The sequence below is a fragment of the Portunus trituberculatus genome, chromosome 50 (genome assembly GCF_017591435.1).
Source record: "Portunus trituberculatus isolate SZX2019 chromosome 50, ASM1759143v1, whole genome shotgun sequence".
Classification (NCBI taxonomy): domain Eukaryota; kingdom Metazoa; phylum Arthropoda; class Malacostraca; order Decapoda; family Portunidae; genus Portunus; species Portunus trituberculatus.
The window spans coordinates 14,911,393-14,933,892 of NC_059304.1; the positions used below are offsets into that span (position 1 = coordinate 14,911,393).

The following is a 22,500-nucleotide window of genomic DNA, read 5'->3' on the forward strand; positions in this document are numbered from 1 at the left end:
CCTCTTTCTCATCCTCTTACTCCTCCTTCTCGTGCGTTAAAAGCCCTTCCCCCTTCTTCCCCCCTTCGTGGAGACATTCCTGAGGTGATGTATTGGTGCAGGTGGGCGGAGGCAAAGGCTGAGGTCGTCCTTGATGCGATAAGAGATAACAGGCAACAGGTTAGGTAGTCTCGAGATGGTAAATAATTATAATGGGAAAAAAATGTATGCAGGAGGAGGAAGAGGAGGAGGAGGAGGAGCATGTGGATAAGGAAGAGACGGGCGGAAAAGATGATGATAAGTTAATAGTGTTACATGAATATTTGTTAGGTGGTATGTTGATTAAAGGGGAAAGTTTGTGATAAAGGAGGAGTAAAAAGGACAAGGGATGATGATTTTAAAGACGGTAAATATATAAGAAAGGTGTCAAGAAGAGAAGACGTAAAAGGGAATGGAAGATAATAGTGTGTGAAAGAGAATAATGTGAGGATGACGTTGATATCTACAGGAACAGCAGTCAATTAAAGTACGTGGAAGAGGAAGAAGAAAAGCCAAGAGAATATAACAAGACAGAAATGGCAGTTCAGAAGTAATTACCAACCTGGTGTGACGTGTTTATTTGCATCAAGTGAGAGAATTTCCATTACTTTGCATAACTGACTCACATTTTCCTCGTGTACTTGTTTTGGATCCTGTTCCTTCTTGTGTGTGTGTGTGTGTGTGTGTGTGTGTGTGTGTGTGTGTGTGTATGTGTATGTGTGTGTGTGTCACTCTCCGAGGCGCCACGCAGACGAGCAGCCGGGCGTCACAGACAAGCATTTCCCCTCTGGCTCTCCTTCCGCATGTGTGTTCCTTATCTTCAGGCACGCCACATTTTTTATTTTCATTGACTTACGTGTCTCCTATATGCATTTCCTTTTTTATTGATATTTCTCAGGGTATTTCCGAGTCCATGGTGTACTTTACGGTAACATATAAACAGAGGTCTTTCCTATGTAGCATTATTCTACGACCCTTCATGGAATTTAATCAGTGTTATGACTTGGTTTGATTTAGTTACTCTCAATATGAAATTAAAGAAATCTGCGTGAATTGCTATGACACCACGCTATTTTTATTTCATCAGACAAGAATTTAAACCCATCTAACAATAAGGTATAGCATTTTCTCGACTCGTTACTCTCAAGGCATGAATCAAATCCTGTATTAATATGGCGCAGCACAAGCCGAGAACCCGAGGAGAAATCTTGCCTTGCCATACATACACTTGACTCGTAAAATAAACACCTTGGCGTGTGTCTGACTTCATTTGTGTGACGCGTGTAAGAATGTCTCGCAGCTCCGGTGTCAGCTACACGCGAGGCATATCCGGCTGAGATGTGAGAGACTGCTTGTGAAGAGATGTCTACCTCGTTCAATTAAGCGGATGTCAGCCTGGTAAGTGAGTGAGTGTATGCGTGCGTGTGTGTGTGTGTGTGTGTGTGTGTGTGTGTGTGTGTGTGTGTGTGCGTGTGTGTGAGTGTGTGTTAGTACGTACGAGCGCGCACTTTTTATGTATTTATGCATGCCAGCGTCAGTAAGGGACAAGCAGCCCACCGCAGCAGAGGCGCAGGTAACACGTCTCGACACCTGCAGCGGCGCCTTGAACAAGCTTCCTCTTCCAGTCGCTTTACCGCGGCAGGAACAAAACATCCATTACCACACCGCCTTAAAGGAACACGCGACAACCACTTCCCTGCGCCAACACAAGACACCAGACAAACAACGGACAAATAAGGCGCTAGAAAGAGAGAGAGAGAGAGAGAGAGAGAGAGAGAGAGAGAGAGAGAGAGAGAGAGAGAGAGCGATAAGATGGCAGGATCTAGTGATAAGAAGGGAGCACACGCCTGAGAGACCAGAGATAAGGAGTGTAGATAACGCACCTGGACCTTCAGATAAGCTTAATTGATCGCATGGACGGGGTAGGAGGTTCAGGTGAGGGCGTAGAGAGGGGGAGAGAGTGCTGGATACGAGGCTTACTATACTTGGAAGGAATGAGAGGCTGGCAGGTAACAGGAAGCTGGAAATGTATTAACAGGTGTGTGTGACTCATGTTCCTCGTATTGCCCACGAAGATTAGGTAAGAGAGGTGTTAATTGGCGGCGTCAGGGAACGGTGAGTGAGGGAGGGGATGGCTGAGTAAAGGTGAATGGCTATACAGGTGAGGCAAGGTAAGGTGAAGGTGAGTGAGGCAGGTTAGTGAGGCAAGCTTTAGGTACCCACGACCATTATATCAATAAGGTCGTTGATGTTCACTCAGGTATGAACATTGTGGGTTGCACAGGAACAACTAGTGATTTATTTAATGACCGTTGTGTGTGTGTGTGTGTGTGTGTGTGTGTGTGTGTGTGTGTGTGTGTGTGTGTGTGTGTGTGTGTGTGTGTGTGTGTGTGTTTTCGTTTTTTTCTCGTTTAATCATTTTTGCCTATATTCTACCTTTCATTTACTTATTCGTTTCTCCAAGTATTTATTCACTTCGTTCTTTTAGTCTTATTCGTACTGGAAAAGAAAAGAGAGAGAGAGAGAAGAAAAGAAAGAGAATGAAATAAAATAGAGGCGCAGATGGCAAAAAAAAACGCATAACATGTATAGATTTATATACTCTCCTAACACACACACACACACACACACACGGAGGTGACAGATAACAGAGATCTTCCCAGGGACGAGCAGTAGTGGAGGTTGGGGTGGAGGTGGGAGTGGAGCGAGGTCAGCCAGAGGTGGAGGAGGGAATGAAGAGTCCACGGGTCAAAACAAGATAATGAAGATACAGGAGGGAGAGAGAGAGAGAGAAAGACTGAAAGAAAGAGAGGTTACGAGGCCCTTCTTAACCTCCTGGGCGTGGGCGTGGAACGGGGTGTGAGGGTTATGTGTTATGATGAGTAGATGGAGGAGAAAGAGGGAGGAGGGAAGCAGCGATGGGGTGGAGGGAATGGATGTGTGTGGATGATGGACGTACAAAATCGCGCTTTCAGACTGTAGAGGAGGCGACGCAGGAAAGGGGAAGAGTACTTGTAGGGACGTGGAAATGGTGTGGAAGAAGTGGATGTGTTGTGGATGATGGACGCGGGGAATTGTGCTCCCATTTGCGGTAAAGGTCGTGGCTAGATCGAGTCCAATTGAGTTTGTAGCGTGACCTGGGGAACTGTGCATTGTGGCCCATGTAAGGATGCAACAGCTGTGACTTTTTTTTTTATGGTGAGAAGGAAAGCTGGCCAAGGACAACAAATAATAAAAAAAATACCCTTCTTATTCGTCAGTTCCTTTGCAGATTTAAGAGAGTTAGCCAAAAAAAGAAAAAGGATAAATGTCTTGTAACCTTCCTCTTAAATGAAGGCAAGTCATAGGAAGTTGGAATACAGAAGCAGGCAGGAAATCCAGTGTTTACCAGACTAGCGAGAAATTTGATACGAGGAGCTAAATATGCCGATGTGATCAGGTAGCAAGCAGGAGGAAGCACTAATATGAGAAAAAAAGATAAAAAAAATAAGATGAATCGTACACAGCTGATATCTGCACGCGAATGTGGGCGGACACTCCATATCTAGACATGTTCAGGACTTGGATTTAAGCACTTACCCTTATCTATGTACAAGCCTCATGTGATAATTGTATCAAGAACTCAGTAGATAAGTTGCCTTTTATATATGCATGAAGACAAGGAAATGTTAGATAGTAAACGTGTGTGTGTGTGTGTGTGTGTGTGTGTGTGTGTGTGTGTGTGTGTGTGTGTGTGTGTGTGTGTGTGTGTGTGTGTGTGTGTACAGCTTTAAAGACCACATATTGGAGTCGTGTTTATTACTTATTATCACCTTATAGGGACAGTTTGGAGCTCATGTGCAGCGCTCGCAGTCTGCTCTGTTGTTAGGGACGCGACCTTCCACGCACCACGCGCACCAGCCCTATGCTCAAATGCTCGCTCATCACTGACAACTTTGAGTAACCTAAGCTGGGCGTGAATCTCAGCCTGGCAAGGGACAGACAAGGTCGTTACCACCGTGTTATAGACCAGAGAGAGAGAGAGAGAGAGAGAGAGACTGGACAGACAGACAGACAGACGGAAGGACAAAGAAATCAATGCACTGACGGGTCCAGATGTTATCACGCGAGGGACGTGGAAAAACTTGAAGAGTTTGATGAAACGTACTTAATGGGTACGAGAGGAGATATGGAAAAAGAAGCAGAGGGGCCGAGACGGAAGATGATTCATATTACTATCATTACTATCATCATTATCATTATTATCATTAGTATTGGTGATGAATTTGGACGATGTAGTGACAAACGTGGAGTTCTTATAGTAAGAGCCTTTTAGTCTCAATACTGTGTTAGGCAGAAATTATTTGTCCTTGTCTCCTTCCACGCTCATTGCAATTCCTCTTCACTTAATAGATAACAGCCATGAAATATAAGCCAAGGAATTGTTCCATCAAATGTCCGCCAGGAAGCAAAGGCCAATAATCTTGTCCTTGTGGTGGTGGTGGTGATGGTGGTGGTGGTGGTGGCGACCCTCACTGCAAGACCTGAATGACTTGTTTACACACTCAAGGGCACCAAACAACGCAGTGTAGGGTGTGATATGTAACTGTACTTCACCTTATCAACAGTTCGAGAATTTAGTGAATGAATGACAGCCAGCGGGTGACTCTTATCTCTTATCTCTCTCTCTCTCTCTCTCTCTCTCTCTCTCTCTCTCTCTCTCTCTCTCTCTCTCTCTCTCTCTCTCTCTCTCTCTCTCTCTCTCTCTCTCTCATCATTTTTCACGAGTATGAATCAATATAAAGAAACTGGTTGGAATGTATTTCTGATAATTTTGGAAGAGCAGAAAATTAATTAGGTGAACCATTTAAGTGTTGTAGTTTGTGGTAATTTTTTTTTTTTTTACATGGGTGAAAAAAAGGTAGACTGAATAAATAGTTGCGTAAGGGAGGACGATAGTGAGTCAGGTATGGTGATGACTAATGGTAGATAGATAGAGAATAGTTTTTGTTTGTCTCCTTTTCTTGTGTCTGGCATGTCTTTAAGTACGTAATATTTGTACAAAGGGGGTCGTGATATTGCGTCTTGAAATATATAAGGGAAACAGAAATATGACAGAAACAGTTGCCTTCGTGTTAGCTAATTATTGTTTTCGTGTAAGAGTCTTGCTCAAAACTTGCTCCTTACCTGTCGTGATCGTACCTGTCGTGATTCATTGATTACCTTGGAGCACCTTGACTCATTAGCCCTCTTGACCGCACTTCATGACTCATGGCTGATATTTGATAAGTGGGTGCGTGTGTTTGTGCGCGTGCTGCTGTGTGCGAACTGTCACGTAATTGTCTTAACGAGCAAAGTCCTGTGGAGGCACACGCAAGCACGAGCCTGTCAACACACACACACACACACACACACACACACACACACACACACACACTTTCTCTCTCTCTCTCTCTCTCTCTCTCTCTCTCTCTCTCTCTCTCTCTCTCTCTCTCTCTCTCTCTCTCTCTCTCTCTCTCTCTCTCTCTCTCTCTCTCTCTCTCTCTCTCTCTCTCTCTCTCTCTCTCTCTCTCTCTCTCTCTCTCTCTCTCTCTCTCTCTCGTTCATTCATAAAACTACAAGTCAAATCAAGAATGGATAAAAATACGTGACTTTTTTTTCCTGTCTCTCTCAAATCTGGTCTTATCTAAATTTAGCACGATGGTAATTCAAGACATGCCAGTTAAGGAAAGAATGGCCTCCTCCTCCTCCTCCTCCTCCACCACCCACCCACACACATATCTCCCAGCACCTCCCCTTCGTCCCACCGTCACCTCCACCAACCCTTCCCCCTCCCAATCCTGAGTTACATTCATGACGGGCTACTCAAGGTAATCTGAACCTCAAGTTGAGCTACATTAAAAAGAATCAAAATCTAACTGAGCGAGGGTCAAGCCACTGCCCCGCTGACTCGAGCTCTATTGGCTGTGAGGACCTGAAGTGCTGTGGTGGTGGTGGTGGTGGTGAGTGAGGGAAAGCAGTGTGTGTGTGTGTGTGTGTGTGTGTGTGTGTGTGTGTGTGTGATGAAGGAAAGTATTGGTAAGTGGATGGTGGTTGTGTATTAGGAGTAAATATAGGTTGGTATTATGTAAGTAAGGTTAGGTTAGGCTAAGTTAGGTTAGGTTAGTGTGTGATGAAGGAACTGGGTTAGGTTAAGTTAGGTTAGGTTAGTATGTGATGAAGGAATTGAGAGTGTAAATTAATAGATGGGTATGTGTGAAGCTGTAGGTGGGATGTAAGTACTGTATGTAGAATTGAATATAAAACTGTAGGTATAGATGATGGTAAGAAGTGATTGTGATTTGATGAAGGAATAGGGCGTGTAAATGAATACACGCGTATGTGTGAAGCTGTAGGTAGGATGCAAGTACTGTATGTGTATATGAATTAATGTAAAACTGTAGGTATAAATAGTGTTAGATCTAGCATTACTGATCACTAAGAACGCTCATTAGACCTGTTCACAAAAGGCACAGATATGACAAGCTACCAGGTTCTCACAAATATATATCGTGACTAATACCTTAAAGTTTTCATCAGGATCTCTTTATTATCATGTTCTCACTGATGACACAGAATAACACTAAATAATCACTTAAAAACACACACATGAAAACTCGAGCAACAAACAACCACTACAACCTTTCAAAACTAATCAAGAGAAGGCGCCGAGACGTTTAGGAATACTAGGCAAGGTTTATTTAGCAATTTCGAGAGGGGAGTAGGGAGTGAATGGATGTGGGTGTCAGGATGGATAAGTGGATTAGGGTGTTAGTGTGTGGCTGTATGAATGACATTGTGTACACGTAAACTATATACAGTAGCAATCTTTTTTTTCAAGTAACAGTGAATGAATATGAATATGGGAGTGTGTATGGGTAAATTCGTGAATGAATGCTTGTCTGTATGTCTGTGTGGGCGTTGAAGGATGAGGTGAAGCAGCAGAGAGAGAGAGAGAGAGAGAGAGTTTGTTGGTTGGGGTCAGGTGGTGTGGTGGTGGTATAGTCGTTGTGGAGTTGTGGGCAGCTGGCGTGATGCGAGGCGAGGGTAGGGTAGAAACTTAAAGGTCCTTGTCAGCAGCTGGTTCATTCCTCTTGAGAACCCGCATGTCTCCTTGTGTGTTGGTGCCGAGGGAGGGCGGGAGTGGGAGACGGAGAGGGAGGGGTAAATATATAAGTGAGTAAGATATGGTTAAAATTTGGCATTACGAAATACACACACACTCTCTCTCTCTCTCTCTCTCTCTCTCTCTCTCTCTCTCTCTCTCTCTCTCTCTCTCTCTCTCTCTCTCTCTCTCTCTCTCTCTCTCTCTCTCTCTCTCTCTCTCTCTCTCTCTCTCTCTCTCTCTCTCTCTCTCTCTCTCTCTCTCTCTCTCTCTCTCTCTCTCTCTCTCTCTCTCTCTCTCTCTCTCTCTCTCTCTCTCTCTCTCTCTCTCTCTCTCTCTCTCTCTCTCTCTCTCTCCGTGGCCTGGTTGTCTTCTCAGCACAACAAAAGGCTGTAATACACACACACACACACACACACACACACATCCCTCTTAGTTTATACACAGTTTCACATACACACTCCAGTCTCTCGACCTTCACCTCTCCCTCATCCCTCCCCTTCACCCTCTCCTCTGTGCTTTCCTGCCCTTCCCTTTCAACCCCCTCCAATGCAGCCTCTCAGTTTTCCCCTTCAAGAACATAGGGAATATACGTGAAGGCGAAGAAAGGGGAGGGGATGATGTGAAAGGGAGGTAGAGAGAAGAGGGAAGGGGCATAGAGGAGGTGGAAGGGAAAGGGGGCCACAAAGGGAGAAGAAAGGGGGTTGAGGGTCCCGGATGTTGGGATCGTGTTGCAAGATAAGTGAGCATCGGTCTGCGCCACGTCCACGCTGAGGAGGTGAGGTGGGAAGGTGGGGAGGAGGTGGAGGTGGTGGAGGTGGGAAAGAGCTGAAGGAGGAACAGGAGTAGGTGGATGCATTTATTTAGGGCGCTGGTAATATAAAATTGCTAGTGTTGGGTGGTGGTAGTTGTCGTAGAGTGGTGGTGGTGGGAGAGGTTGTGGTCATTATAGTATTAGTAGTAGTACGTAGTAGCAGTAATAGTAATAATGATGATAATAAAAGTAATAATAATAATAATAATAATAATAATGCATTTCATCATAAGTGAAAAACAAAAATCCAAGAGAAAAAAAAAGGTATGGCTGTGTTTGTGCCCCATTACGCCATCACCAATACAATATTTCCTGTCATATTTCATTATTTCTCCGTAATCTTTCACTCTTTTCATCGGCCTCTTTCCGTTTTCTTCGCTCTCCTCTCTCGTCCTTCCTTTCTCATCCCTGACCCACTTCCTTCCCTGGCAGATAATAGTCTTGCATTACTTCGCTCTTCTCCCCTTCAACCTTCCCACCACCACCACCACCACCACCACCACCACCACCACCACTGTCACGATGTTAGGACTCCGTTACCTCCCACGCTGGCATCATCTCCACACACCCTCCCGCATCCCATCCTTTTACTAATCCTAATCTTGCCTTGCTTTGCTTAGCCCTACCACCACTATCATTACCCCTAACACTACTATGATATCCAACTTACATAACTCCTCCTCCTCCTCCTCCTCCTCCTCCTCCTCCTCCTCCTCCTCCTCCTCCTCACTAAGCAGCTTGCTGTCCCAACAAGCTAGATAGGAACAATTATTTTTTATTAAGCTTGACCCCCACCACTTAATATTCCATTTGATGTTGGTATTGATACTCGTACAACTATTTTTACTTCTACTACTACTACTACAATTACTATTACTTCTACTACTACTACTACTACTACTACTACTACTACTACTACTACTACTACTACTACTACCACTACTAAAGTTGTTGTTGCTGCTGCTACTGATGTAAACCATTTCTTCAACCACCACTGCTGTCACCACACCACCACTGCTGCCACTACTGCTACCACTGCTGCACCACCACCACCACCACCACCACCACCACCACCACCACCACCACACCACTGCACCACTGCACCACCACCAGCACCACCACCACTACCACCACTGCTACCACCACCACCACTGCACACTACCACCCTGCCACCACCACTACCACACTGCTGCACCACCACCACCACTACCACCACCACCACCACTACTACCACTACTACTACTACTACTACTACCACTACTACTACTACTACTACTACTACTACTACAGCCATTAGTCTTCATTAAAACCATTACTCATACACATACCAGCATATGAATTAGCGTGAGAGAGAGAGAGAGAGAGAGAGAGAGAGAGAGAGAGAGAGAGAGAGAGAGAGAGAGAGAGAGAGAGAGAGAGAGAGGGGGGGGAGAGTTTGTGGGAAGGCGAACAAGAAGAACCAGGAACAAGACTCATCAGCACTTCTCTCTGTCCCTGAAAGAGAAAACAAAGATAATAGCAAAAACAACACACACGAAAGCTTCTCAGGGACCATTAGACGAGTAATGACCCGAGACACGTGACTGGCTTTGCTCAGGCTGAGTCGGGAGTGACGTGTTTGAGTCAACATGTCAACACAGCCAGTGACTCACCACCACCACCACCACCACCACAGTTGCGTCAGTAAATGAACCGTGACGTCAATAATTGCGTCATAATGGAATAACGAGGAAATTCTCTGTCCTGATTGGTTGAAGCTGGCTGTTGGCTGACGATGAGTGACGCTGATTGGTTCACTACAGCCGCTGATCAAGCCTTCTGTACACAGCAAACAGGTGGCGGCGCCCTGCTGTTAGTGAAACGAGACATGCGCCCCCCGTAGAGTTTAGTGTACATTGGGTATTCTGTTTTACTTGTGTGTGACTGTGAGTGAATGGTGCTTGCTATATTGATGTACGATTTCTATTCTATTCCTTGACATATTAGTTCGTATTCTCAAACACATCTGCGGGTCACTTTCACTATTTCAAAAGGCTTTATTTAGATTTACACGAGTTTTTTTTAAAGGTGTTTTTTTATGGTTCTAGAAGGAGAGTGACAAAATTTCTACATTGTTAGCTGGAGAAACATTATTGAAAACCCCGCTGATCATCTATGTGGCCCTCGAAAATAGTCGTGGTGAGAGAGCAAAGCGTTTCTGAATACGGGCCATTAACTCAGAAGTATTTATTTTGATAATTAAAGGAATATCAAACTAGTCTATGAATGAAACTAACGAAAGACTGAAATATATAAAGGTAAATAAACAAATTAAAATATAAACTATCCTGAATAAGCATCCCTTCTCCTCCCTACCAACAAAAAATGCTTCTACAAATACCTACTTCAACACCTAAATAAATATCGATGCTCTCAGTAATAGTGTAGACCGATGACTTAAAGGTACAGAAATTACCTTTATTACATTTATGGTCACGTGTGCTTGTGTTTGAGTTCATCCTGTGCCTGCGTGAAGGTACTTGTGTGTACTCGTGCTTCTTGAAGGTCTGTGTGTCTCGCCGGTGCACCACTTAATTAATCACGTCACAATCACGGGTACAGAGGGTATCAGGCGACAGTCAGGGGATTTTACGCCACTCGACGATAGCACGCCCCGGGTGGCTCGAACCACCAACCTTTCGGTTAACAGCCGAACGCGCTAACCGATTGTGCCACGGAGGCTTGGTGATTCAGTTTATTTGACCATTTCTATGCTTTTCATCATCATCATTTCTTCTTCTTCTTCTTCTTCTTCTTCTTCTTCTTCTTCTTCTTCTTCTTCTTCTTCTTCTTCTTCTTCTTCTTCTTCTTCTTCTTCTTCTTCTTCTTCTTCTTCTTCTTCTTCTTCTTCTTCTTCTTCTCTCATTACCACCACCACCTCAGCTAACTCTACACTTATCTACCTCCATCTGTTTCTCTGTCAATCTACCTGTCTTCATGTCTACCGGCCCACCTGACGGCACGTGTCATTCATTCGTTCCCATCCGGCTCCGAGTGAACCTTGGCCCCGCAGATAAAGGTGGCGGTGGAGGTGGCGCTGACGTTTGCGATGGTGGAGGTGGAGGTGATTTGATAGTGGTGGTGGTGGTGGTGGTAGTGGTGGTTGGTGTTTCAATAGTAATGGTATATAGTAGTAGTAGCAGTAGCAGTAGTATTAGGCTATTTTTGTTGATGTTGAACTCATTTTTTTATTACTGATGGGGAAGTTTGAAGCGTGAAAAGCACAACAAGAACCAACGTGATCACATTGTAAACAGGAGAAAACCCGCCACGAAAAGAAATATTTATCGCTTGACCAGGTATCCCTTTTTTTACGAGGCGGTGGGCAGGGCGAAGGGTTAAGGAGAGGTTGATCTTTATGTATGTTCCGTAGCTTACGTAACTCGAGCCCTTGTTGTTTGCCATGAAGAGGTTGTAAGTGGGAGAAACAGATGTGTTAGTGAGATTATTCTGTCAGTGATAACCTTCACGTCAGGTTTAATTAAGAACCGGTTACCTCTTACATGTGTGTGTGTGTGTGTACGTGTGTGTGTGTGTGTGTGTGTGTGTGTGTGTGTGTGTGTGTGTGTGTGTGTGTGTGTGTGTGTGTGTGTGTGTGTGTGTGTGTGTGTGTCTGTGTGTGTGTGTAGAGTATCATTCATGCAAGATTTAGTGAGGTAGGTGGACGCGATAACGAATGACAGAAAATCATTTTGTGTCGGAGATTATGCATCGTAGCTGTATGTGTGTGTGTGTGTGTGTGTGTGTGTGTGTGTGTGTGTGTGTGTGTGTGTGTGTGTGTGTGTGTGTGTGTGTGTGTGTGTGTGTGTGTGTGTGTGTGTGTGTGCTCGTGCGTGCCTCGCTGGGTGCGCCTGCGCGTATATGATTCATGATTGTGTTAGTGAATGAAAATGAGTTTTGAATAGCGGCCACTGACTCACAGCTACGTGGATGGTGTGTATCATGAGTACCAGTAACTTTTAAGGAACATCAACACTTGAGTAGGGCAACGAATTTTCTTTATTTTTCATGTAAGAGTGGACAACATTCCAAAAACAACAAAAATAAATAAATAAAAAGGCCCACTTACTTCCCAGTCCCCGTATAGGTCCAATAAAATTAGCCAAGAGAAAGGGATAAATGTCTTGGTTGTCTTACCTACACGTGATGGGATGGCGGGTAAAGGAGAGACGAACGAGTGAGTGGCTTGTCTGCGAGGGAGAGTGAAGTGAGTCATGGTCGTGATTCATGGAGTAGAGGTGAAGATACCACAGCATTGCGCCAGCAGATACGTGGGATAACACTACCTTGCCGTCGACGTGCCGGCCACACACCCCACCTCGAGGTCACAGACGACTTCAGTCACGTACAGCTCAAGTTAAAGCAAGGTAACGTGCCTGCCTCTCCCTCTCCCTCTCACTTCCGCTCTGCCACCTGAGGAGAGAACGTTAGTTGTGAAAGAGACTGATAAAATGACAGCATAGAGAGAGAGAGAGAGAGAGAGAGAGAGAGAGAGAGAGAGAGAGAGAGAGAGAGAGAGAGAAACTGATACATTGACAGTATAAAAATTAATTGACAGCGTAGAGAAAGACTGATAAACTGACAGCATAGAGAAAGAGAGAGAGAGAGAGAGAGAGAGAGAGAGAGAGAGAGAGAGAGAGACAGAGAGCTGAGAGACTGATAGACTGACAGCATAGAGAGACACTACCATGAGGAGTTTTTGTAATACTTCAGTTTTTCCCACTCAGAGTATGGGGTCACTCAACTTATCTTTTTTCACCAGCCTCCTCCACCCCTTGTGTTGAAATTGTTATCTTCCTTTAAGTCTTCCCTGTATTAGTTAATTTATATAAAAAAACGTTCTGTGTGTGGTTTTTTCCTCTCTCTCTCTCTCTCTCTCTCTCTCTCTCTCTCTCTCTCTCTCTCTCTCTCTCTCTCTCTCTCTCTCTCTCTCTCTCTCTCTCTCTCTCTCTCTCTCTCTCTCTCTCTCTCTCTCTCTCTCTCTCTCTCTCTCTCTCTCTCTCTCTCTCTCTCTCTCTCTCTCTCTCTCTCTCTCTCTCTCTCTCTCTCTCTCTCTCTACATCATTGTATGCATCCGGATATTATTTTGTATTTAGGCTATATTTTATTCTTTTTTTTTCACCTCGCTCGGCACCACTTCCATGTCCTCCAGGAAAGCAAAGCAGGAATTTTAAGGAGATATTTGGATTGATCTATCTTTTTATTGATTGACTGATTTTTTTTTATAAGTCTAAGCTTTCCTTCTTTCATTCTTCCCTTCATACCTTCGACTGTTTCAAGAGAGCGTCAAGACTTTCTTCACCATTTATATTTCCTTTACCTTGACCACTCTCTTCACACAATTAGTAATCACAGGTAATACAAAGGAAAAGAGGTTTACCACTAACAAAACAATATAGTGGGGAGGAAATACGAGACCGATACAATACACACTCGGAATACGCGGAAGTTGGCATAACAGTTCGCAGTTTTTGCAAAGATTTAGCTGCACCAGGTCGCCAGAATAGTCATGGTTCCAGGATGGGGAGTAGTAGAGGAGGAGGAGGAGGAGGAGGAGGAGGAGGAGGAGGAGGAGGAATGGGATGGGGAAGAGGAGAGAAGGAGGGGAGTATCCACATTAGGAAAATCGCCATAATCAAAAACTGATGAAAGCTGAAAATATCCATGTTTGGTGTGTTTCTTTCTTCCCTATTTTTTTTTTCTCTCTCTCTCTCCCTCTTCCTGTGTGTAAGTGATGAGTTATTGCAAATGAGCACCGTAGTGAGGCCTGGCGAGGGGATGTGTCTGCTTATTTTTATGCCGTTTCTGTGTCTTTTTTGTCTTTTTTCTCCCTCGTGGGTCCGATTTGTATACCACTTTGTGAGGAGTTTTATCAATCGAATTTATCGTCCGTAAAGCAATTGTCAAAAGTGATGCTGTGTGTGTGTGTGTGTGTGTGTGTGTGTGTGTGTGTGTGTGTGTGTGTGTGTGTGTGTGTGTGTGTGTGTGTGTGTGTGTGTGTCCATGTGTCTGTTTCTCCTCTTCATCCATACTGTCTTTTCTCCCTCTCTCCATCCGTTACTGTCAATATGTCTCTCTCTCTATCTCTCTCTCTCTCTCTCTCTCTCTCTCTCTCTCTCTCTCTCTCTCTCTCTCTCTCTCTCTCTCTCTCTCTCTCTCTCTCTCTCTCTCTCTCTCTCTCTCTCTCTCTCTCTCTCTCTCTCTCTCTCTCTCTCTCTCTCTCTCTCTCTCTCTCTCTCTCTCTCTCTCTCTCTCTCTCTCTCTCTCTCTCTCTCTCTCTCTCTCTCTCTCTCTCTCTCTCTCTCTCTCTCTCTCTCTCTCTCTCTCTCTGTAGAACAACATGGAGCAGACCTATCATAATGTCAGCTTAGGCCAATCTGCTTTAAAACTTACATGACTGTCTTCCATTGTTGGCTCAAATAACATATACGCACGATCACACCTGTCATTTCCCATCATGCCTGTCACGCCCTTAGCATCCTCCCTGGTCTTTTCACCTGTTGCATGTGGGGAGCATCCTGACACACCCTCCCGCACACACACACACACACACACACACACACACACACACACACACACACACACACACACACACCTGCAGCATCAACACATTTGGGGTATAATGAGAAGAAACACCTGTGAGGGAACGAATGGATGAATGAATGAGTGTATTAATGAATGGAAGAGAATGAAAATGGGAGGGATGGAGGGAGAATGAGAGAGAGAGAGAGAGAGAGAGAGAGAGAGAGAGAGAGAGAGAGAGAGAGAGAGAGAGAGAGAGAGAGAGAGAGGAGAGGAGAGGAGAGGAGAGGAGAGGAGAGAATGAGAGGTTTGTAGAACGTTGGTGTGGTAAGAGACAGACACACACACACACACACACACACACACACACACACACAGAGAGAGAGAGAGAGAGAGAGAGAGAGAGAGAGAGAGAGAGAGAGAGAGAGAGAGAGAGAGAGAGAGAGAGAGAGAGAGAGAGAGAGAGAGAGAGAGAGAGAGAGAGAGAGAGAGAGAGAGAGAGAGAGAGAGAGAGGAACAAGCATCACGCGAGCCAGTCATTATGGCGAGTCACAAAGGTGAGAGAACCGGAAGTAGGAAGTTACAGAGAAAAAAAGAAAAAGAAAGAGAGGGAGGGAGGGAGAGACCGGAAGAGAAAAGAGACAGGCACACAGACAGACAGAAAGGCAGGAAGTAAATTGGATAGCCATCTTAGCCGTTATAATACAAACGTGTGTGTGTGTGTGTGTGTGTGTGTGTGTGTGTGTGTGTGTGTGTGTAAGAGATCGCTTCCCATAATTATTAAAGAGGAAATTAAGTTCAGCTCATAAGTCTTTCGTGAGACAATGTTCTATACCACTCTCTCTCTCTCTCTCTCTCTCTCTCTCTCTCTCTCTCTCTCTCTCTCTCTCTCTCTCTCTCTCTCTCTCTCTCTCTCTCTCTCTCTCTCTCTCTCTCTCTCTCTCTCTCTCTCTCTCTCTCTCTCTCTCTCTCTCTCTCTCTCTCTCTCTCTCTCTCTCTCTCTCTCTCTCTCTCTCTCTCTCTCTCTCTCTCTCTCTCTCTCTCTCTCTCTCTCTCTGCCAGTCAGTTTAGCGATAGTAACTCCAATATTAAGAAGAATATGAGGAAGAGGAGGAGAAGAGGAGAAAGAGGAGGAGGAGGAGGAGGAGGAGGACGATGAGGAGGCGTGCTTCCAAATATCGATTCAGTAACAGTTGTGATTATGATTATGCTGAAGTTGGTGTTGATATTGATGGCAGAAGGAGCTATGGTAGTAGTAGTAGTAGTAGTAGTAGTAGTAGTAGTAGTAGTAGTAGTAATACTTATGCTTTTAAGAGAGAGGTTTCAAGACATATGTCCCAGGCTTTTGATTAACTGCACTTCCAGTGGGCTTTTTTTTTTTTTTGTTGCCCTTGGCCGCTTTCCATCTTGCATAAAAAAAGAAGTAGTAGTTACAACAGCAAAGGAAGTATTGTCAGTAGAAACACATTGGAATAGAGAGATGAACTTACACACACACACACACACACACACACACACACACACACACACACACACACACACACACACACACACACACACACACACACACACACACACACTTGCATTGCTGGAAACTTCCCCATCCCCTCATGCACTGCTGCAATAAGACGTGTCATGTGCCTTTGCTTCCTCCTTCCTCTCCGCACCTGCTGCCGGGCTGCTGCCGAGCCAAAGTTACTGCCACCCTGCTGCTTCTCGCCGGATGAAAGAAGTAGCAGTATGTAAATGAGAGGTCCGCTGTCTGGTGTTTCATGTTAGCCAGGTTGTAGTAGTAGTAGTAATAGTAGTGGTAGTAGTAGTAGTAGTAGTAGTAGTAGTAGTAGTAGTAGTAGTAGTAGTAGTATACCTGATCCCTGCCTACTTTCTCCAGCTTATATGTGCCTCCTTTCATAAATCCATTCTTTATGCATCCCTCTCTCCCTCTCTACCTTCTTCTCTCTTTCTCCCTCTCCCTCTCACCTTCTCGGCTTTCCTTGTCCCTCCGTCCCTCCTTCTCTCCTTCTCTCCTTCCCTCCTTCCCTCCCTCTCTCCTTCCTTCCACATTCCGCGTTCCTCTCACCATGCGAAAACAATTTGCGGCACTAAGCGTTATAATAGATTCCACGGACCGGGAATTTTGATGGGGAAAGACCACCACCACCACGGTCACCATGACTACCACCACCACCACCACCACCACCACCACCACCATGACTACCACCACCACCACCACCACCACCGTGACTACCACTATGACCACCATTATACCAATACCACCACGACTGCTACCACAACAACGGTTGCTACTACTACTACTACTACTACTACTACTACTACTACTACTACTACTACTACTACTACTACACTGCTACTACTACTACTACTGCTACTGCTACCACTGCTACTGCTGCTACTGCTACTACTGCTACTACTACTACTGCTACTACTGCTACTGCTACTACTACTACTGTACTACTGCTACTGTACTCTACTGCTACACTGCTACTGCTACTACTGCTACCACTACTGCTGCTGCTAACTGCACCACCACCACTGCCACCACCACCACTGCCACTGCTGCTGCTACTACTGCTACTAATACTACCACCACCACCACTACCACTCCTACCACTACTACTACCACTACTAGTACTACACTACTGTTTATGCATATGCTACTGCTGTTGGTCATGAGAGAGAGAGAGAGAGAGAGAGAGAGAGAGAGAGAGAGACAGAGTAATATTTTATGATGGCTACCTGACGCCACCACTACTACTAATCACATGTCTTTACTGCCGCTCCTTGCTCATGAAAAAAAAAAAAGCCTCGAGAAGTGAAGGTTTAGGAGCCATAACTTGCCGCACTAAAACATGAAAAAAAAAGTGGACGAAAAAGTGGTATAATATTTCAAGTAGTAAGCTTTTTTATTGTATTCTCCTTCATATTTCAACTAGTAAGCTTTTTTCTTGTAATTTTTCTTTCATATTTCAACTCGTAAGCTTTTTTATTGTATTCTCCTTCATATTTCAACTAGTAAGCTTTTTCTTGTAATTTTTCTTTCATATTTCAACTCGTAAGCTTTTTATTGTATTCTCCTTCATATTTCTACAAGTAAGCTTTTTTATTGTATTTTCGTTCTTCTCCTTCGTCTTGTTACTGTTATTTGCTTAATCCATTACTATAGTTTTTTTTATTTATTCATTTTTATTAGTGTATGTTTTTTTATTTCTCTTTCTTAGTTTTGTGTTCAGTTCTTTTCCTTTGCTTTTATTTCACGCTGCTAATACAATTTTCTGTGACGAACCGTTAATACCGTTCTCGTTTTTGCTTTTTTTTTTTTGTATTTTTTTTTTCTCTCTCTTATACGTTGAGGTGACCCGTGACAGTGACCACATAGCGCGTGACCTCAGATGACCGTGACCAATATTGTTACCATCTTCCCTCCACACTGACCACCACCCCTTCTCAGTTCTCTTGACCTTCACTATCCCCTTCTCCTCCTCCCCTTCCCTCAAAGTCAATCATTTAAAGCTCCCATCACACAATTCTGCTACGTCCGTTCTCTCATTTTTTCCCATTTCCAGTACACATACAGCCTTTTTTTCTCCTCGGTTTTTTCATTTGCCCTTCATTTAACTCCTTTCCTCAATTTATCTTCCTTTTTGTCTTTTTCTTCCACCATATTTTCCTTCCTTCTTTTCTTCTTTCTCTCTCTCTCTCTTCGCTTTTTCATTTGCCCTTCACTTCACTCCTTTCCTCAATTTATCTCCTTTTTTCTTTTTCTTCCACTATATCTTCCTTCCTTCGTTCTTTCTCTCCTCTTCTAACATTCATTCTTTACCTCCATTTTTATGTCTTCGTTATCTTTCCTTCATTTCATTCCTTTCTTCCATTTACCTCCCTTTTCTTTTTCTCCTTAGTCTTCTCCTACCATATCTTCACTTCCCTCTTTCTCTCTTCTTCCTGTTCTAACACCCATCCTCGTCCTTCCCTCCTTTTGGTTTCTTTCCCTACCCTTCCTCCCATTTTTATGTCCTGCTTACCTCACTCACCTCACAACCCAGCCAGGTAACCAGGTAACTCTGCCACGCCTGTTTTCATGCCACACTTTTTTTTTCTCCAACACCACACCATAAAGTTATATTTCAGACGAACCCTCCCCCTTCTCTCTCTCTCTCTCTCTCTCTCTCTCTCTCTCTCTCTCTCTCTCTCTCTGGTCGGAAATGCAATGGCACGCTTCCTGTTCATTTTTATCCATCATTTTACGACTTATCACCGTATCGCCTTTTGGGGCTCGATAGCTTTGTCTTTAGTGTGTGTGTGTGTGTGTGTGTGTGTGTGTGTGTGTGTGTGTGTGTGTGTGTGTGTGTGTGTGTGTGTGTGTGTGTGTGTGTCCTTGTGTATCTTCCCTTCCTGTGTCTTCTCTCGTGTAAACCCCAACATACACACGTACACTAAAATGAAAAATCCCGAGATGGTTAGTGCTTGTTTTACTCACTCCCCACACCTTCCTCGTTTCACGCCTTATGATTTCACCCAAAACCTTTTTCTTCTTACCTTCATTTATTTATTTCCATCGTAATTTCAACACTTAATCACCCTGGGGGGTTTTCCCTTCCTCACACCTGTCCTTCTTCTTACCTTTAACCCCTCCTTCCCTCCTTTTCCTTCCATCTTTCCCTCCTTCCCTCCCTCACCTCTATCACCCGCCAGGCATGCTTTCTTAACTGGCAGGCAAGTGTGTGCTGGTCAGGACGGAGAAAAGAGATGAGAAGGCAGAAGATGGAGACAGGTGAGAAACAGGTGAAGATGAGAAAAAGAGAGAGGAGAGGAGAGGGAGAGGGGAGAGAGTCAGGTGGATGGAAGGGTGAAAGGGGAAGGTGTGATGGAGCAGAAGGGCCAGTAAGGATGTGTAGTATACCTGTTTTCTCACCCAGTTCCCGTAAACAGGCACTTGACAGGTGACTTGGTTATTATTACCTGGCTGCCCACAACACGCCATCCATCACCTGTGCCAGAGAGAGAGAGAGAGAGAGAGAGAGAGAGAGAGAGAGAAAGAGAGAGTTGGCGCTGGGGAGGGACGCAGTGCAGACGAAGAAGCAGGCAGAAAAGAAATAATCGAGTTTCAGAGAGAGAGAGAGAGAGAGAGAGAGAGAGAGAGAGAGAGAGAGAGAGAGACGGACGTAACACTGACATGACAGATACAAGACAAGAAAATCACGAAAGAAAAATCAAAGTTAAATGAGAGAGAGAGAGAGAGAGAGAGAGAGAGAGAGAGAGAGAGAGAGAGAGAGACAAGAGACAAGAGACAAGAGAAAGGGGACGTCTCACTTGATAGACACACGACAAAATAAAGGACACGAGAGATAAAGCTAATGACAACAACAGACAGAGCAGGGCTGGCTTAGCATAACAAATATGTGCTCTGAAAACAATCACATACGATAGAAAAACCTAACCTTATGAACCAAAGGGAAGAAAAAGATCGCACTACCGAGAATCATAGGGAGGAGAGGAGAGGAGAAGGAGAACGGGGAGGGCATCGAAAAATGAACAAGGAGACATCAGAGTAAACAAAAGGCGGAGCAGGACGCAGATTATAAGTTTACAACCATAATATTTACCTCGACTACTCTGTGTATACCCCCTTTCTCCCCTCCCCATCCTCTCCCTCGCCCCTATACATTCACCATACACCTTTTTCACACTATCAAAACAGAGAACAAAACAAAGCAATCTAAGACGATAAACAAAGCGAGATAATCTTATTTAGGGGAGGGAGAAGGCAGAGGAAAGGGTGACGGAGGTAGGGCAAAAACAGAGAGAAGGGGGAAAGAGAGAGGAGGGAGAGGAAAGGGAGAGAGAGAGGAGAGGTCACACACAGGTCGGTCTCTATTCCTCCCAATTGTGACCTTTTCCTCAAATTTGATGTTATGGAGGTAGGAAAATAAGAGAAGGGTGTTTGAATGAAAGATGTAAGGATGAAGAGAAGGGAGGAAAGAAAATGGGAGAGAGAGAGAGAGAGAGAGAGAGAGAGAGAGAGAGAGAGAGAGAGAGAGCAAGGAAAGACGCTGGAGGCAGAGAAAGCTTTGGTTGGGAGAGAAGGGAGGAAGACTGATCTTGTTTTTGTAATGAGGAAAATTATACAGGAAGGTGTGTGTGTGGTTTTAATTCGCTTTTTTTCCTAATTCTTTCAGCTTCATCTTTCTTCCCCTCCTCTGCGCAGTTTGTTTTGTTTTGTTATGTTTGTGTCTCTCTCTCTCTCTCTCTCTCTCTCTCTCTCTCTCTCTCTCTCTCTCTCTCTCTCTCTCTCTCTCTCTCTCTCTCTCTCTCTCTCTCTCTCTCTCTCTCTCTCTCTCTCTCTCTCTCTCTCTCTCTCTCTCTCTCTCTCTCTCTCTCTCTCTCTCTCTCTCTCTCTCTCTCTCTCATAAAAGTGATATATATATATAAAATTACTCATATCTAGAACAAATTTACACTTTTTTCTTGCTGACTTCTTATTTTAGTTCAAGATAATGGCAAGAAAAAAATAACATGAGCATAAAAAAGGATGATAGAGATAATGATAATGATACTAATAACAACAAGGATGATAGTGATGATCATGATAATAATAATACTGATAACAACAACAATAATAACACTATCTAAACACTCACATTCACACAAAGCCATACCGCAGAACTTCCTACATATTTACCCACCCACCCATCCATCCACTCACACACTCACACACACAGTACACACACACACGCAGTACACACACAATGGAAATTACACACACACCTGCACACACTCAGTCACACGCATACTGCAGGTCAAAGCTCCACAGGTCACTTCTACAGGTTAATGAACGAATGTACCTGTCACGGTGGGCGGGTGCTCGGTGCATGAGGGTGGGAGCGCGGGCGTGAGGGCGGGCCGGACAAAGCAGGGTGAGCAGCATTACCCTCCATCACGCCCACGCCCTCCCAACGCCCACCTCCATTGTTGACCGTAGCCGTGTTACCTGTCCAGTCAGTGACCCTTAATTGTGTGTGTATGTGTGTGTGTGTGTGTGTGTGTGTGTGTGTGTGTGTGTGTGTGTGTGTGTGTGTGTGTGTGTGTGTGTGTGTGAATGTTTAGTTATTCATGTTTTGTTTTTTTGGTTGTCTGTTTTGAGTTTGGTGTCTCTCTCTCTCTCTCTCTCTCTCTCTCTCTCTCTCTCTCTCTCTCTCTCTCTCTCTCTCTCTCTCTCTCTCTCTCTCTCTCTCTCTCTCTCTCTCTCTCTCTCTCTCTCAGGGTCTTTCGTTTCTTACTTCATACTCATACTTACGCCATCTCTCCGTGTGTGTGTGTGTGTGTGTGTGTGTGTGTGTGTGTGTGTGTGTGTGTGTGTGTGTGTGTGTGTGTGTGTGTGTGTGTGTGTGTGTGTGAGTGTATGTGTTTGCTTGTTACACCACACCACCACCACCACCACCACCAGTACCACCACCACCACCACCACCACCACCACCATCACCACCACCACTAACAACAACAACAACAACTTAACCATCACACCTGTCTCCACTTTATACACCTGACCACTTTTTTACTTCCCCTCGTCAGATTATCTTCCTCCCCTTTCCATATATATACGTGTACACCTTTCCCCTCCCCTCAACGCTTCCCTCAACCCTCCCCTCTCTTCCCACCCCTTGTCGTCGCCCCGGCCTCCATTATAACACTCCTCTCTACAAGCATAAGTGAGCAGACCAGAGAGCGTGTTATTGCCGCCTCTAATTATGCGCTTTCTTTTTTTTTCCTCTCTCTTTTTTTTTCCACCGCAGAATTATTCAAAGAGTGTGGCGGTGGTGGTGGTGGTGGTGGTGGTGGAGGTGGTGGTCGTGTCAGCGTGACCGTCGGTGCCTGGCCTGAACATGCATATTTTTCTCGTTTTTACAGAGGCTTTGTTACGTAGAGGGAGCAGGAAAGAGGGAGGGAGGGAGGGAGGGATTGATTC

At 44.6% G+C, this 22,500-nt stretch overlaps 1 protein-coding gene, 1 long non-coding RNA gene and 1 other non-coding gene across 5 annotated transcripts in view; 1 reads left to right on the top strand and 2 right to left on the bottom strand.

Annotated features, from left to right (window-relative positions):
- Positions 1-22,500, top strand: part of LOC123499517 — a 418,310-nt gene that overhangs the window by 262,727 nt on the left and 133,083 nt on the right. The gene's annotated exons all lie outside the window — the stretch shown is intronic.
- LOC123499520 overlaps positions 1-22,500 on the bottom strand; it is a 27,105-nt gene that overhangs the window by 333 nt on the left and 4,272 nt on the right. The window contains exons 2-3 of the long non-coding RNA XR_006673008.1: positions 12,132-12,407; positions 1-129 (exon numbers count right to left, since the gene is read on the bottom strand). The exon at positions 1-129 is cut by the window's left edge and continues 333 nt beyond it. This is a non-coding gene — a long non-coding RNA (uncharacterized LOC123499520). The remainder of the gene's footprint in view (positions 130-12,131; positions 12,408-22,500) is intronic.
- On the bottom strand, positions 10,601-10,676 carry Trnan-guu. Its single transcript has one exon. It is a non-coding gene; the product is annotated as a tRNA-Asn (tRNA).